Genomic DNA, 10,994 nt, shown 5'->3' with positions numbered 1-10,994 from the left:
AAAAATACCCAATGAAATTAACTTTTAAAGCAAAGTAAGAATCTACAAATGACAGGTTGTCTTAGGCAAATGCTCTGGAGATGAAAGCTGACTGTTCATGTTGCCTCAAGTAATAGGAGATGCCAGAACTCAGAAAGAGTCCGTGTTCTGGGTGGAGCTACTGTCCCAAGGAGGACACATGAGTGCAAGTGGGGAAACTGAGGCAAAGCCCAACCACACTGGTTTACTCACTGAGGCACAGCCAAAGGGAAAACTGTGGGTCAGCAGATACACAGGGACCTGGGTATGCTGGATACCAGGTTACAGGACTCATCCCCTCCCTTGTCTCATGGGGGGAAGGGGACTTGGTCAGTATGTTAGCAATGAAGTGGGGGGCATGTTCAAGGCATGAGAGATGGCAAACTATAGGTCCTCAAAACTGGCATCTGAAAAGGCCTGGGACAGGCAGCATTGACTTAATTGAAGTCACAGATCAAGTTTATAAACAACCAGGACAAAAAGCCAGGTGTCTTCAATCTACCACAGCAGAAATTACCCAACACTCAGGAGTCCAGAGGCAATGCCAGGGACAGGATGTGGGTTCCAGGGACACCATAGCACACTGGCCAAAAGTTCCCATGAGGATAATTCTGGGAGAAGGGCCTGAGGCCAAGCCAGAGAGTCCGAACCTCAAGTTTCACAGCAAAGCACACCGGCTGGCAGGAAGGAAATAGGGAGACTGGGGGGAAGAGGGGCAAGGTGCCCACACACCAGGGATGGGGCTGCCACAGACAGAGAGCCAGATAAATTAAATGTGGAGCAAGGCGGGCAGCAAGGAGAGATTGAAGTGGGGTGGACGTGGGACAAACCCATCACTGCCTAGACTCTGGCTAGTTCTTTGTTTTGATACATATTCAGGGCTCTCCCATGCATGGGGAGCAGAGCAGATGGTAAAGACACAAGTTCTCAGATGCAGAGAGAGACCTTGAGCTCTGGCTTGGGAGTAGTGGGATGTGGGCAAGGATGCAGAAAGTGTTACAGCAATCAAGACATGAGTGAAGAGCCAGGTGGGGGGAGACTGCAGATATAGAAAGAAAGGGGTAAAATCAAGAGACATGTGAAAGAAACAGCAGTAGAATTTGATAAGACTGTGAATGCCAAAGTAGGACTAAGACAGAAATTAGGGAACTAATTTGGAGACTATGAGCCTGAGGAACTGGGAGGCTGTTGGTGCCCTGGGACACAATGGAGACTTTGGAAGATGTGATTGTTTGGAACTGAGAGTGTGGGTTGCTCTGACCCCACCCTCCACTTTGTATCTAGGAGAGGACAGCATTACGATGTCCAAGGCTGTCCTCTTTCCTATGGGTCACTCGCTATTTCTGTTTGCAGCAATGGCATTGCGCTAAGGAAAGAAACAGGTGTCCCCTATACTTATTTCTGAAGCAGAAATCCAGTACTCTGTCCTTAGACCTATCAACTTCATCATGAGAAATTAAAGTATGAGTATGTGAAGGGTGAACTGAGTTCATGGATTCTTGACAACTATGTGATTTGACAAAATCCACATTGGAAGAAAATAACACATGATTTGGAAGGACAGAGGAATATAATTAAGCCAACTGGAAATGTGGTGTCAATGTGTCTATTTGGGGGGAGGACTTGTTCATTTGAACAAGGTCACTGTGACTGAAATATTCTATTGTAATGTTAACCGGAAGAGCTTAAATAAATATAACCACTTACTAATGTCTAGATAACAAATTTGGAAATATCTAAAAACCAGCTAAGATTGATACTGACAGCCAAAGGAGAAAGTTGTTCAAGCACTGGAAACTCCCATGGGACAATATGTGTTAATGGTTTAAACTAAAATAAATGTTATATTCTATAGAGGATTTCCCATCTATACATACTGTTTGAGGTGTTATATGCTTACATCCACAGTGGAGAAACCAGGGAAATAATAGAGATTGGCACCGGGATGACATTAATTTATGGCTTTTATCAGAGAATGATCAAAAGCTTTTGGCAACCAGAAATCAGATCCAGTGCGTGAAAGATTCCTCCCTTGAAAGTGTTGATGGCTTCAACTAGACAGATGAGCTTTGAACACAGAAGAGGGGATCAATTAAAGAACCATTCCAATGGAATGCTGGGTGGGAAAGAAAATGTTGGCTAGAGAGGAGAGAGGAATGGAAAGTTTGAGAATCCAGAAGAGAAGGGAGGGAGGGAGGGAGGGATGGAAGAGAAGGGAGTAGAAGAAAGTCGTTGATGAGATGAAGAAATTGAAAAGAGAGATTGGTTAAGTCCTCTTTTGATAATTCCATTCTAGGTGAAATGGGTTACTGGAACATTGGCGTGCAGGAGGGGTCTAAAGGGGGAGCGGGGGAATATCTATATTGAGGAAAGATATTGGGAGTAGAAGGCAGAAATAGAATAAAGGGTCCATGAAGAAGCCAGGCAGTATGATGATTGTCCTGAACTAGAGCTGGAGACCTAGGATCTAGTCTCACTTTTGCCCCTAACTTTTGGCAAGTTGTTCCATCTTTCTGGATTTGTTTCTTTATATCTAAAGTGATGGAGTCAGACTTAGCCCTCTTCTCTTCTACAGCCCTCAATCCCTCAATTCAACATAGATGTTATGAAATCAGAGACTTAGGTAAATGTAAGTTCCAGACAGGAACATGTATTTAGTTTTTCTAAGTAGCAGATGCTTTGGAGAGAGGAAAAAAGGTTCCACTCAACACTTGGCAAGCAGTATTTGTTCTGTAAAATAATTAGCAAGTGAGCATTATTGAACTGGGTTGTCACATAATTACAAGAGAATTAAACGAGAAAAATCATATAGGAGACTCACTTTTCCCTTCCATAGATAAGAAGAGTGATTAAGACAAATCACAGGTGGATGGTTAATAAAAATATATGCAGGAGAGAAAAGAGTATTGACATAGGGGTCAGGAACCTTAAGTTTTAGTCCCAACTCTGCCACACTGAGGATTTGAGCATGTGCCCCAACTTTCAAAGGAATCCTGAAGATCGTGGACTCTAGCCTCCCACAATATGGTCATCCACCTGTACTCATTAAAATACTCCTTCCTCTTTCTATGTGTCTGTACTAATGGGTCCAACTAGGAAAGCAGAAGTTATATTTTTTCAAAAGTGTAATAAAGGGAACTAGCTGTAGAAAAAAAATAAAATAGACCAGAGCTAAGGACAGAGTCTCCATTGGAGACTTCCCTCCACATTAACTAAATGATGGCAGAGCTGAGAAGCCTAACAGAAGACAGTGTGGCAACCTATTAGCAACAGCAAAAGGCCAATGCCACTCCAGGCTGGAGGGATGAAAGGGAAGAGGTACTGTGACTGGAACACAGAGGCTGTGGTCACCAGATGGATGCTGGAACCACAGTGGGTCCATCTGGTGGGAGCTGGAGCCTTGGAGGAGATGCAGCCATTGTCAGAGGTGCCAAGATCTGAGGGACAGAGGATTGAGAATATTCTGGCTCTTCTTTCCCCTGTTTTCTAATCTTCTGTCAGTGCCTCACACTGGCTGGATCCAGCTAGAGACCAGCTTCCAGGAGCCTGGCAAATGCAGCCTGCGGGGGTCAGGCCTCTTCCATACAGAGCAGAGAAAGGGAAAAGGATGGATCTGAGGACAAGCAGGCCTGGACTGGCACTAGGTCCAAATTCTACTTTCTTATAACTTCTAACCCATTAGTCGTCCATCAGCCTAGAGTCTAGGTCTTCACACAGGAGGGCATCCATTCTGTCATGCCTTGTTTTCTTTCTTTACCAGACTGACACTCAAACTTCCTCATACGGAATGCTTTCCAAATCTCCCTCATTATTCTGGTTCCACTCTTCCAGGAACAACCTGGAATGGCTCCTTAAAATGTGTCACCGGCCCTAGCTGGTTTGGCTCAGTGGATAGAGCATCAGCCTGTGGATTGAAGGGTCCTGGGTTTGATTCTGGTCAAGGGCACATTCCCCGGGTTGCGGGCTCGGTCCCCAATGGGGGGCATGCAGGAGGCAGCTGATCAATGATGTTTCTATCACATCACTGATGTTTCTGTCTCTTTCTCCCTCTCCCTTCCTCTCTGCAATCAATAATATATATATATATATATATATTTTTAATGTGTCACCTGATGTTCATGAGACCCCAGATGTCCATAATACCAGCCCAAATACAGGAGGATTAGTCCTGCTCTTCTTGTGGCAATGCACTGTTATCCCACTGTTAACTCGTGTTGAGTTTATGGACAACCAGGACCTTGGAATTATATCTTCCTGATATAATTCCAAGTAATTCCAAGTCTTTCCTAACCTGTCCTAGCAGGGTAATCTACACATGTGATAAGTACAACCAAATTCATCTCTAAATCAATGGGGCTTTTTGTGTGGAGATATATATATACACGTGTGTGTGTGTGTGTGTGTGTGTGTGTGTGTGTGTGTGTGTGTACTGGTTTTTAAAAAAATAAAATAGACCAGAGCCAATGACAGAGCTCTGTGTCACTCCATTGGAGACTTCCCTCCACATTAACTAAGAATCATGAATCAAGGCTTCCTGGGTAGGGTTGTTCACTCAGTTCCAAATGCACCTAATAGCAAGAGAATTACATAAGACTTCATCAAGTGCTTTATGTACAACAATCATTTCCCTTCACTTTGTACCTGACACGCAGAGGTTGCTCCACTAATACTTGCTGCATTGAAGTTGAATAAAGTTATCTTGATTTATACACCTATTGACTCTATTAAAAGAAAGCTACCCGGTCATTTTAATGGTACATGATAATGAAGCCATGTTGGCTGCTGGTGACCACCATTTTCTTCTTTCATGTTTATAAACCTGTTTGCTATAGACTTTTTGCTTGAGAGTGACAAAAATGCTACCAATGTTATTTCTGGAATCAAATCCTTTCTTCCTTTTAAAAGCTGGAGCTATATTGTCCCTATCCAGTCTTTGTATACTCTCTTTTCTTTTTCTTTTCTTTTTTTTTTTTTGGCTGTTGTCATTTTTTTTACTTAACAGTTTAAGGGAAAAGAGGTCAGTGCTCCTGACTAAACAGTCAGGTGTTGCATGTTTTAAAAATTCTTGCAGCACACGGGTTGAAAATCGCTGCCATATACAATGTATCATATAATTGTACACCTGAAACCTATATAGTTTTATTAACCATTATCACCCCAATAACCTAAATAACCTCTTTTTTTCTAATAAATCTTTATTGTTCAGATTACTACAGTTGTTCCACTTTTTCCCCTCATAGCTCCCCTCCACCCGGTTCCCACCCCACCCTCTGCCCTTACCCGCCCCCCGCCCCGTTCTCATCCATAGGTGTACGATTTTTGTCCAGTCTCTTCCCACACCCCCCACACCCCTTTCCCCCCAAGAATTGTCAGTCCACTCCCTTTCTATGCCCCTGATCCTATTATATTCACCAGTTTATTCTGCTCATCAGACTTTTTATTCACTTGATTTTTAGATTCACTTGTTGATAGATATGTATTTGTTGTCACTTTGTTGTTCATAATTTTTGTCTTTAACTTTTTCTTCTTCTTCCTCTTCTTAAAGAATATCCTTCAACATTTCATGTAATCCTGGTTTGGCGGTGATGAACTCCTTTACCTTTTTCTTATCTGTGAAGCTCTTTATCTGACCTTCAATTCTGAATGATAGCTTTGCTGGGTAGAGTAATCTTGGTTGTAGGTTCTTGCTATTCATCACTTTGAATATTTCTTGCCACTCCCTCTGGCCTGCATTGTTTCTGTTGAGAAATCAGCTGACAATTGTATGGGTGCTCCCTTGTAGGTAACTAACTGTTTTTCTCTTGCTGCTTTTAATATTCTCTCTTTGTTTTTTGCCCTGGGCATTTTAATTATGATGTGTCTTGGTGTGGTCCTCTTTGGATTCCTCTTGTTTGGGGTTCTCTGCGCTTCCTGGACTGTAAGTCTATTTCTTTCACCAGGTAGGGGAAGTTTTCTGTCATTATTTCTTCAAATAGGTTTTCCACATCTTGCTCTCTCTCTTCTTCTGGCACCCCCATAATTCGGATGTTGGTATGCTTGAAGTTGTCCCAGAGGCTCCTTATATTATCTTCATATTTTTGGATTCTTTTTTCTTTTTTCTTTTCCGGTTGGGTGTTTTTTGCTCTTCGTATTTCAAATCTTTGACTTGATTCTTGGGATCCTCTAGTCTCCTGTTGGATCTCTGTATATTATTCTTTATTTCAGTCAGTGTATGCTTAATTTCTAGTTGGTCCTTTTTCATATCCTTGAAGGTCTCACTAAATTTATCGGCATTTTCTAGAAGATTCTTGAGTAACCTTATAACTGTGGTTTTGAACTCTATATCCAGTAGTTTGCTTTCCTCCCTTTCTTTCATTTGTGATCTGTTTCTTTGTCTCCACATTTTGGCTGTTTCCCTGTGTTGATAGCGTGGCTTTGTGTACTAGGTGTCCTATAGGGCCCAGTGGCTCAGCCTCCATAATTACCTGAGGTGGGCACTCTTGGTGCACCCCTTTGTGGGCTGTGTGCACAGTCTTGTTGGTATCACTGGGAGGAATTGACCTCCAGGCCAATTGGCTGTAAGGATCACTTGTGTCTATGATGAGAGAATTTCTGTGCTGGAGACACCCTTATGGGGCAGGACTTGCTTCAGTGGGGCTTGGCACTCACTGAGTCTGCCCCCTGAGTGTGTCTCTCATGAATCTGAAGAGTTGTAGTCTAGATGGTCTCTCTCTGACCACTGGGTACACTGGCTCTTGGATCTCCAAGGAAAGAGGCCACCCAGCAGGAGCTACAAAGAGATCTGCAGATTCCTTCTCTTTGTTTGGGGTTTGGTGGTGCCCAGATGAGGCCCAACTGTGAAGCAATGCAAGCTGCTGTCGAGCCTTGGGCCTTCTTTTGGGGGTTCTGGGGCTCTTTGACCCAGCTGCAGTATGTTAGGTTTCAGATTGCAGAGGGCCAGGCCATTCATATGCAAAAGCCTCTATGCACAGCTTGGGTGGGGTTGTAAATTGGGTGGGGAGGAGTCTCAGGGAATCACCAGGGTAGAGCAAACAGCAATGGCTGACCATCAGCCCTGCCCCGAAGAGGTCCCATGTCTCTGTGTCCCACGGCACCGTGCAGGAACAATGATCGCTGCAAGCACCTCTGAGAGAAAGCCACCCTCAAGTGCTGCCTAATGCCAGACAGTCCAGTTTCTCTCCATATGAGTCTGGGTCCCCAGAGTCTCGCCCAGAACTGGAGTTCAGAGCGGTTGGGAGCTTGTATCTCCCTCCCGATTGAAAAAGACAACAGCATACTCAGTTGCCAGCCCTTTCCGCGCCTCTGTACCTCTGCACTTCACTTCTGCACCTCCACTCCTCCTTCGAGTCTCAGTGTGCTTTTCTCTTTCCTTCTAGTTGTATAATTTCCACTCAGCCAGCCTCCCCATGGTTCTGGATGATACCCGTTTTGTCTTTTAGTTGTAGTTTTGAAGTGGTTGTGCAAGGCAGCAAATTCAGGTGTTTACCTATGCCGCCATACTGGTTTCTCCTCTGGATACTCTCTTATCTCCCTAAAAACTTTAGGGACTCTAGTGGCTACTTAAGCCTCATGGGTCTTAACTCCCTCTTCTCCCCAATAGGAATAATGTTGACCCTTTCCATGTAACAGAGCTGTGTAAGGATCCAAGAAGATGGGCACAGCTAAAACAGTCCCTTAGGGTGCCCACATAGAAGCCATGTGGGTCCTTGTAAAACCAGCTCCAATATAGCAGTCGCAGCCCCAGAGTGAATGCCACAGTGGGACCAGACACCATATGCAACCAGGGATTCTCCCAGCAGGGCTGAACCTGTAATCCTGGTGCTGCTGTTTAAGAGGCTTACAAACAACCCCACAGGCAGCTGAGCCAGAGCACAACAGAGATTGGAGCCATCGAGTGTTCTTCTCTCTCCCTCTTTCCCTTCCTCCATCTCAATTTTCCTCTCCCTCTGAATCAGTGCTTTAGAGTCACTATAACTGCATTAGCTTCTCAGGCAGCTAAGGAGGCAGTTAAGGAGGGCATAAGCGAAGAACCTGAGGGAACAGCCTGATGCCCAATTTGCCAGCCTCCCACAAGGTGTCTGGACTTGGATGGGGCTGTGCAGCATATACAGCGCCCACAATAAAAATGTGGAAGGAAATTTTCCACTCCTCATCCTAGAGGAACCCCCTGTGGGCTCAATCAATGCTCGATAAATGCAAGAATAAACTAAAACAACCCACTCTCTGCTGAGAGGAGATCATGTCCATAAAAATTCTTTATAACCTTAAAAGTCTCGGGATATTGTACTAATGATTACTTTGTTAGCTACCTTAGTACAATTTTCTGTCTTGTTTCTCTCTCCCAAGACCAAATGCGGTTGGTGAAGGTTAATAGACAGTGATTGCAGATGTGTGCACAGATTTAGACATGATGATGTTCACTGATGCTGTCTTCTATTAACAGAAAATTGGAAACAGCCTATATGCCCAACAAAAGAGGAGTGTTTAAATACATTTTGGTATACCCATACATGTGTACAATAGAATACTGTGAAGATATTAAAAATCATGTTGTCAGAGAGTGGATGGAATAATGTTCACAACATATTGTTAAAAGGAAAAAGCAAGTTACAAAAATAGAATGCTATACACCACAAAGGGAGAGTTTTTTTCAAAAGATATGTACGTTATTGTAGCCGGTGGAATTATGAATGGGTTTTAAATTTTTATTTTTCATTGTTCATATGTGTTTTCTAAGTTTTCTACGGTGGTGTGAATTGCATTGGAAATTGGGTCAGGGGCAATAAAACTTCTTTTTGCTAGCCGGAAAGAAATAGGAAAAGCCTACTCTTCAAAGGCTGCCTTCTGGCACCTTGTTCCGTCAGACGGTAAGAAGCCAGCTCACACCCCACTGCCCAGCTTGCCTAGAGCCCCACGGAGGCGGCCGTGGCTCTGGGCAGAAGCTTCCTTGGTGCCAGCATCCACCTTGAGACACAAGTTATTAAAAATGGAGTTGTCTTGGCCAACCTCTCATCCTGAAGTGCCAAGGGCCACTTCAGCCCAGAGAAACGCAGTTCCGGAGCCATGTGGGTTTTTAAAGCAGAGCAGCAGCCCTCGCTGGTGAGAGGAACCTCCCTCGCTCCTCCCAGCTGCCTGCCCAAGGTCTGCAGACAGCTCCCTTTCCATCCCACAAGAGGAGACAGGCAGATGAGTCATAGCCCTGGCTCAGATTAAAGAAGTATTATTGTGCTCGCAAAAATGGATCTATTTTATTATCTGTTTCTTGACACCTTACAAATAGATATGCTTTTCCCACCAGAGAGGCGAGTTCCTTAAAAAGCCAACAGTTTCGTTTGGCTGAAGCTAAGAAATGACCAATAAGAGTTAGAAACTCGTGTCTGAAGAGCAGCCAGCCTGCAAAGATGTAGTGGAAACACTGAGGAAAGTGGTTTATAACCCTCAGACTCTAGATTCAAGTCTGCAAAGTGATGCCATTCTTCTAAAAATATACAGAGGAACTACGGAAACCCTTTCCTCTTTTCTAAGAGCTTTTTCTCGCTTTCCTCTTTTAAAGAAATACATTAGGGTTGGTTTGTAAAGGAGCTTCACCAGCACAGATTTCACTGTGTTCATGGGGGTGATGGTCGTGGGATACTATTTTAAGGACTTCCTTCTCTTATACAGATTTTTCCATGCTGGGAGAGGACAGATAAGGTATGTTCCACTAATGTTCCTCATTAAACACACATGCATGCCAGCAGTCATTTCCTTTTGTCTTGCTATCCCATGACAACAGATTGCATATCATCGGAAATTGGAATGGGGACCTTATTTAGTTTGGATCTCTCTTCTCCATTGTTTAATTCCACATTCAATTTTTCACTCTATGCCTGCCTCCTTTGCAGAAATACACTATGACTGAATATATGAACAGGTAAATGGATAATGGCTACTTATTGAAGACTCACCGCATAGACTTTTCAGGATCACCTTGACCAGCAGCCCCCCAACCCCCATTTTATCTCTGGGCTGAAAAGTACTAGGTACTCAGTGAAGATCTGATGACTGATGGGCATGCGTGTCGTAAGCACGCGCTCCTGGTGCTTTGCTTACTATTGATCAAGCTCCAGCAGTGAGCTTCCCTTTTTCCTTTATTGCCAGGATGCAGAGGTGTTTTGGTGGTATTTAGAGGAAGCTGGATGCCTTTTCCATCCAACATGCTCTGTTCTCTGACGCTATCGTTGTTTTGCCTTAAGACTGCAAAGCTCTGACGGCAAACTTTTAAAACGATCCCAGCTATCTGGTCTTTGAGTATCAACTTTTATCCAAATGTTGCCATGAATTTATTCTTGTCCCTTAAGAATGTGATTTTAAATATTTGTTTTTCTAAACGGGATCGATTAGATCTAAGAATGCATGTTCTTTCCACTTACCAGACAGTAACTGTGTGCCAGGCGTTGGGTAATAGCTTCCATAGTCATTATTTCATTTACTGCCTTACAACCACCATCTGAAGGAGATGCCAACACGGGCGGAAACTGAGGAAGGTTATGCCATTTGCCCAAGACCCCACATTTAGGGTGGGGCTCTTCCCACCCCTCCATCGAAATCCATGTAACTTTTATCAAAGTCCATGTGCAGCCCCCAGGGAACAGAAAGGTGACACTGTACCCTAAGGAGCTGTCCTGGACGTGGCATAGCCCTGACTTCAAGTCCCTGCTCACCCACTTACTGGACCTGAGACCACAGGAAAGTTATCTACTGGAACAGGAGACTCCGTTTCCACATCTATAAAATGGAGATAACAGTATAGATTGAATTCTATCAACTTGCCAACTTGAAACAATTTTTGACCTCCAACAAAGCATTTTCAAACGGCTTCACCCAAAATTGTCATTGGATCATTGTAGGAGTGCGCTTAGGAAGCACTCAATAAATGGTGCTTTTTAGTAGACTGCTCTTCCTGATTTCATTTTGCGCAGTCAGTCAAGTTCGTC

This window comes from Cnephaeus nilssonii (assembly GCF_951640355.1).
Source record: "Cnephaeus nilssonii genome assembly, chromosome: 4".
In the NCBI taxonomy this organism is placed as follows: domain Eukaryota; kingdom Metazoa; phylum Chordata; class Mammalia; order Chiroptera; family Vespertilionidae; genus Cnephaeus; species Cnephaeus nilssonii.
This window is presented reverse-complemented; position numbering follows the sequence as displayed.